At 36.9% G+C, this 7396-nt stretch overlaps 1 pseudogene; it reads right to left on the bottom strand.

The window, feature by feature from the left end:
* Positions 1 to 3839: 3839 nt before the first annotated feature.
* LOC112481548 lies at positions 3840 to 3958 on the bottom strand (annotated as a pseudogene).
* Positions 3959 to 7396: the final 3438 nt, after the last annotated feature.

The raw sequence follows: 7396 nt of genomic DNA, 5'->3' as shown, positions 1-7396 counted from the left end.
ATATGGCCACGCAGTGATTGACCTCAACATGCCAGATTATTGATTGGGCTGGAGATGCCTAAGCCATCATTTTCTTGGAGCAGTCACCGCTTTTGTCTTGATCCCATCTACAGCTGTCACACTGTGGTGAGCCATTGAAAGAGCCCACATTTGCATCCTTCATGCATTTATGCTTCTCTGCTTAAAATAAAAATGCCACCACTTGAAAGAAAGGCTGAACCGTTGGTTCTGTTTTTAAAAAAATTATCTCATTAAAAGCCAAGGGTTTGGGTTTAGCTGGGAGAGGGGGAAGCATGCAGAATATGTAAACTTGCTTTATGAGGCGTATTTAATTTTGGGGAAAAATAATGAGAATAAAAATTGTTTCAATATGTTTTCTGTATTGTGCCAATATATCACACAGCTCCTTTCTGGAGTCACATTTGCTGTTAGGGTGGTTGGGATTTTTGCTGTTTTTGTTGTTGTTCTCTGTTGAATTACAATTTGCAGCAGTAAATGAAACTGGCACAAAAGCAGGTGTTATTAAAACTGGGCAGGAAAAGGACAATAACAACATAATTCCATTTTAAAGGCAGATATGTGTATGGTTGAAACGACTTTAGTTGGAACCCCTAGGGAATAGAAAATACACCATAAAGAAAATGGATTTCAGTGACACATAAACAAAAGGCAGATGACTAATATATTTACATATAACATGTGGTGTATTCATTGCACACCATGGTGACAGAATTGTTTATTTCATTTATAATTTATACAGGAAAACCTTATTAAATGTGTAACTAGTTTGCCAGATGATAATGTACGTAGGAGATTAGGCTTCTATTATAGAATATCATTAACAACAAAAGATTTTCATTTGTGAGTTAATTTTTTCCCAGTTTGTTCTCTTCAGCAGTGTATGCTCTGAAAAGAAGCCTGCCTCTCTTCAATCATGATGTAACTCTGGTAAGAAAAAGGTAGCCATAAACTTCTGGAGAAGAGTGCCCATTGGCCAACATGACTCCTCTTCTGGTGTTCCTTAGAATATCAACCTCCAGAATATGGAAAGGAGAACTGAAGGGTGTGTATGAACTTTAAGGTGATTTCAGAGATCCCAGAAAAACTCTTCTCTGGCAAACAAAATTCTATCAAAGACCGAAACACCAGAATTGGGACCTGATTGAGATTGCTTCAAAGACTAGAGAGTTCCATGAGGAAGTATTGTAAGAAAAGGATTTCGCTATGCTTTTTTTTCCCTGATGCACTATTAAGTTAGATGTTTTAAGGAAATTCCAGACACCAAGGGTGCATACATAATAGTCTTTCTCAGGATATTAACTGGGTAGGAATTAAAAGAATTAAAAAAAAATTTTTTTTTTTGCTTCCAACACTACAGCATGCACACCGTCTCCCATGTGATCTGTTCCTTTTACACATACAAAACTACTCTGTGCTCTTTCTCATTATTCATTTTGAATAAGAAAAGAAAACTCCCCTCTAGGATTTTCCTTCATGCAGTGTCATTTAGTGAGGACTGAATCATTTCAAAATGTTTGTAGTGAATCTCATTTGGAGTCAGGAGAGGGGAGCCTGTGAAGGTCTATGGGATAGGTGGGGCTCGCGGTGGGGGATGGAAGTGAGGTAGTAGAGAAATGCTTTTAAACAATAAAATGTATTTTACTTGCAAGCCTTGAGCTGTCAGGCCTCATTCCAAATAATGTATCCTGACAGTTCATAGCTACTCTTAAAAACTGGGTGAAGCTTTTGCAGTTGCAAACTAGTGTGATAAAACATGAAAATACTTTATTCAGGTAAAGTGGAAATAGCTGTTCAGCTGGTTAAGTTACACAGAAACCTTTTCCTCTATAAATTAATGTACTGTGCAAATATCTTGCCTGTGACACCCTAGCTGTCCACTTAATAAAAGCTCTTTCAGTGAGAACTGTGTCTCAGTGCATCAAAGCATTACTGAGTGTTCCAAACCTAAAGCCAGATAAAATTGTACATTTAAAGCAAGCATGTGAGGAAGTGAAACTTGGTGTCGCCAATCATAAGTGGAAAATGCAAAGAATATATATTTATTCAGTTTCTACTCTTGGCCTGAAAAAAAAGGCAAAAAGCTGCTGTTATATTTTTTGCACCCTTTCCCATTCATTAGTTCTATAATCTCCCAAGAACGGAAAAGGCAGCTCAAGGGTCTCTTCCTTTGGGTGTCAGAGAATGTCAAAGTAACAAAACAAAAAACAAACAAACAAAAAAGAAGGAAAAAATGAATGGGAAGAATTATGTTACTTTTTTTAATCGAGGCTCAGTGTAGACCAGTAGTATGATGTGACTTCCACTAAAACAGCTAAAGGGTGCCTAGGTTTAAGTAACAGATGTATGGAGTCTAGAATCTAGGAGAAGGTATTGCTGTTCAGACCACGTCGGGACTATTGTGCTCAATTCTGGGCCTAAGACACCCAAACAGACTAGCTGCTATTTAGAGAAGAGTGAAAGAGGTGGTAATAAAATATGAAATTGTTACATGATAAACAGTTGAGAGAACAGGATAAATTCCTCATTCAGAAAGATTAAGTTCTAGAAGAAGATGCATGGTCAGTTAGAGGAGATTTTGTAGAGGCTTACAATGGCAATTTTTCTTCTTCACTGAATAATAATATAGTAGTATTAATACTATTAATAATAATACCTGACACTTGTTTAGTGTTCTCAGGTTTCTAAACTTTTTCTTACAAACATTTTATTTAATCTAGCTAACATCTTGAAGAAAAATTGGTATGACGTCTCTTGCACAGATAAGCAAATGGACTCAAACTGGTTTAGTTACTTGTTCAGGGATGTAGAGAATAAGGGAAAGTCTTCTGGCTCCAGGTCTACTGATTCCAAATCATAATGAGTAGCTGGACCGGATTATCTATAGGATCTTTTTCATCCTAAATTTTATGATTTTAATAAACTTACATGTTTAGGAAAATGCTTTTCTTATTTATCTATTTATTCAGGTAAACACTTATTACTAAATGTCGAAAACTAGGCAGGTACTGAGGTTAGTACTATGACTAAGGTATAGTCAGTTCCACTGAGAATCTCGCCTAGTGAAGGGGAACCAAGCAAGTAGATAATTAGCATTAGTCAGGGAATACATGATGAAGTGCTGTGAGGCCTTAAAGGGCAATTAACTCTGTGATTGGGAGGGGGAAACCAATAGGAAAAGCTTAAAGAGAAAGTGACAGTTGAGCTATGTCATGAAGGCTGAAAAGAGAAAGAGGAAGACAAGAGGAAGTGGGAGCTGGAAAGCATTTGGAGAATTCCTTTTAAGTCCCTGGGATTTGTATTCAAAATATTTATTTGTGCCTTTACAGAGTGCTCAATTCTTCCTAGTTTCTCCAGGACTCTCTCAGTTTTCGCAATGAAAGTTCTCATCCCATGGAACCTCTCGATCCCAGGAAAATCACGATGGTTGGTCACCCTACTCTACGGGGTTCACGATGGACACACGCAGTACAGGTACAAAGCATATGGAGGGTTCCAAATAAAACTGAGCTTTTAAAGTATGAAGAATAGGATATGACCAAATATATTACTTATTCCTTAACCATTTTGGTTCATTTTTTTCTCCGTTGTCAAAATAGCTAAATGCTAGGTGATTTCTGAATACTCGGTCTCAATAAGAAATAAATTTTTAAAAAGCCTGATTGATCTTAGGATGGTTAGTTTAATAGCACTAGACAAATCTGACAGTTTTTTTTTTTTTTAAGTGAGGCAACCCTTGGTTGACCTCACAAATTGCAAGGATCTTGTCAGTTTACAATCCCTTATCTTTTATTTATTTTTTATTTATTTTTTATTTTTTATGCCTATGGCACCTGGTCTCCCTAGGTGGTCTCCCATCCAAGCACTAACCAGGCCCGACCCTGCTTAACTTCTGAGATCAGACGGGATTGGGCTTGTTCAGGGTGGCATGGCCATAGACAAATCTAACTATTATCACTCAGTTCCTAACAACATCTATCACATGAATTACTTTTTTTTGGCAAATAAATATTATAGATAGTATGTAGGTAACTATAATAAAACATAACTACAATTTAGGATTATAGAAAATGGCCACCTACTACGAATTGAAGTAGTAAAAAAATCAACACAAAGATTTTGAATGAAGATCTCTATAAGTATTTTGCCCTAAAAGATGCATTTTAACATGTGAGATTTGAGAAATAACCAAGCCTTATGAAAGTTACTAGAAAGTATGAACGTTGGCTTGCTGAAGAATAATAGGTTAACTAAAAGTCAGATGTGGGTTTGAAGCCCAGAAAGATGGATGTTAACATGTCATTATGTTTTCAAGATTCTCAATGAAGAGGGTGCATGGTCCAGCTAATTGATGTTCCTAGTGGAGATGACATAATAGCCCTTCCACATTCACCATTTACCAACTCTGTATCTCAGTGTCTAGCATGCAGTGTCTAGGGTGCATGGTCCAGCTAATTGATGTTCCTAGTGGAGATGACATAATAGCCCTTCCACATTCACCATTTACCAACTCTGTATCTCAGTGTCTAGCACAAGGAAGATGGTACAAAATCAAGCCCAACACTGGTTGAATAAATGGATATAGCTTTCTTTATATTTTATTCCTCTCTTATACATTTGATTAGTATTGATCAACTTTGAGTAATTAGAGATCTTGAGTTTGAAGTTCTGCAAACCTATGGACCAGGGTGTTGTGGGCTTAATTGTGTCCCCTTTCCCCAGTTCATATGTTGAAGTGTAACACGTAGTACTTAAGAATATGACTGAGAATGTGACAGATCAAGTTAAAATAAGGTCACTGGGGTAGGCTCTAATTCAATATGAGTCATGTCCTTATAAGAAGAGATTTGGACACATACATGCGCAGAGGGAAGGCCAAGATACAGGGAGAAGGTGGCTGTATAAAGCCAAGGAGAGAAGCCTCAGAAGAAACCTATTCTGCCAACACCCGATCTTGAACTTTTATCCTCCAGCACAGTGAGGGAATGAATTTCTGTTGTTTAAGTCATCCAGTGTGTGGTACTTCATTGTGACAGTCCTAACAAACTAATACACAGGTCTAGACTGCTCATCTTGGGGGAAATGCCACCTGGCCTCTTTCCTTGATGTATCTGTTCAGTCACAGAGCAAATGGTGGTTATGACAACTGTGTAAAGAAGGTTGAAGGAAATTGCTACCAGATCTATTTTTTAAGGCAACCACATTGAGGTTCAAAAAGGCTAGAAGTTAATTTCAATTATAAGCAAGCAAATTGCTTGGTTCTATTATCTTCTAAAAGTCTTTTTTTCAGAACATTATTCCTGGAATATCAGTGGTAAAAAGAATTCTACGATCAAATATGCTTGGAAATGCTACATACTATTTCTCGCTCTGAGTATTCATTTAACCTATTAACATATTAAGGGCTCTAAGCGGTATTGTATTTATGAAAGCTATTCAATTTTGGTAAACCTAGCATTTACTAAATGTTTTTGACCAGAGAATTTATTTTCCAACAACATCTCTTAAAATCCAGTATGACGAGTACTCTTGAAAATCTCATATATTAGTATTGGTACTCCAATCTACATTGTTGAATGAAAATCAAATTCTATTTTGGTAATAATAATACCAACATTATTAAAGTGTATGGGAACATTGGCCCAAGTATTTCTCAAATAAATTGATGGCATATGCTATTTCCCTCCAGCAGACCACTCTACCTCTTGGTCATACTTCAAAATCCTTCTCAAGTTTTACCTTCTTTGTGTAGCCTTTCTCCTTCCACCACCCACCATAAGACATAATTAATCACACTCTTTTCCAGTGTGCATTCTGGTACAGGCAATTAGTGTTAGTTTGTATTGTATTGTATTACATTTCTATTTCTCTTCCTAGATTGGGAGACTCTCGAGGGCGAGAAGTGTGTCATACCCATTTATCTTTGGCACAGAGCATAGTATGTGACACATGGTGAGTACTCAATGAAGGGCAACACAATGAACCACTTCCTAGATCTGCGACCAACTCGCTTGTGCTGTATTCTCTGGCCACAATATGATTTTTTAATCATATTAGAGCCATACATTGAAAGTTTCTCCTCAATAGAATGTTTTAGAATAAAGGACAAACACCTTTAAAATATTAAAATCAGAAAGCAGTATTGAATATCAGACGAAGCCGGTGATGACCATTTTTTAAATAATAATAGTTTCTATTTATTATACACCTACTCTGAGCCAGGTTTATGCTAAATGCTTTGCAGACACTACATATAATAATGACTGTTATCAGCTCTCTGTTGCCTTCATTTCTAATCAAAGCAGAAACACTATCAAAAGCACAAGCTGGGCAAAGACTTCTTGTCTGGAGAGTTGTGAGAAAGTACATGGTATGAAAAAACAGTTTTCTGTGGTCCAGCTTCTTTCATTCTACATGTGGGAGCTATCTATATTTGAAACCTCCCAAGTGAGGAAGATGTATACATCACTCTGTATCCCACAGCAGCAAAGAAATTTTGGCTTATGTATCATTTGCCTGTGCAATTGCCTGAAGAGAAGAAAGATACACTTATCTGAGAGGTAGAGGTAACTCTTCCGTATTCATTCATTCAGTCATTGATTTATTAACTCAATTGTTTTATGAAGACAAATAAGACATGGTCCTTATTTCCTGGGAACTTCAGCCAAGTGGGGGAGATAGGTATTATCACCACACCACAGGATAAGTGTCATCTCTGAATAATGAACTATTTGCTGTACAAGCCCAGAGTAAAGAGGCCTCATCCCAGGAATGTGACTTGCCTAAGTTATTGTTCAGCTCCATCAGTAACTTTTGTCATAATTTTACTAGGACTATTGTCATCCTCAGTTACTTCCTTTCTCTCTTCCAGCATTCAAGTTATTAGCAATCTTACCAGTTCTAACCCCCAAAATATATCCCAAGTTAGCTTATTAAATTCCATCTCTCCTGCCACCACTCTAGGTCAGGTTGCTACCAGATCTTGCCTGGACCACCACTCACTTTTCTATATACACCACTCTTGTCCCCTGCAGACCATTTTCCACACAATAGCTACTTTGACTTTTTCAACTGTAAATCATATTAATAGAAGTATTTGCTTAAAAACTCTCCATTTGTTTACTTTCACACTTAGAATAAAATTCGTATATCTTATCAAGACCTATGAGTCCTCTTCGATCTATTTCCTGCTTACCTCTCAGATTTTGTATGTTGTTTATTTTTGTCTTCGTGCCTTGGACAAACTTGCTCTTGCCTCAGAACTTTAGTATGTATAGTTTTTTTCTGCCTAGAAATTTCTTTCCCAGATTTTTTTCCCTAATGGTTCCTTCTCAGTTATTACCTCCACAGACAGACCTTACTGAAATTAGCCTTCTTA

The sequence above is a fragment of the Pteropus alecto genome, unplaced genomic scaffold (genome assembly GCF_000325575.1).
Source record: "Pteropus alecto unplaced genomic scaffold, ASM32557v1 scaffold72, whole genome shotgun sequence".
Taxonomy (NCBI): Eukaryota; Metazoa; Chordata; class Mammalia; order Chiroptera; family Pteropodidae; genus Pteropus; species Pteropus alecto.
Note: the sequence above shows the minus strand (reverse complement) of the source record. Positions and strands in the feature narration are given on the sequence as shown.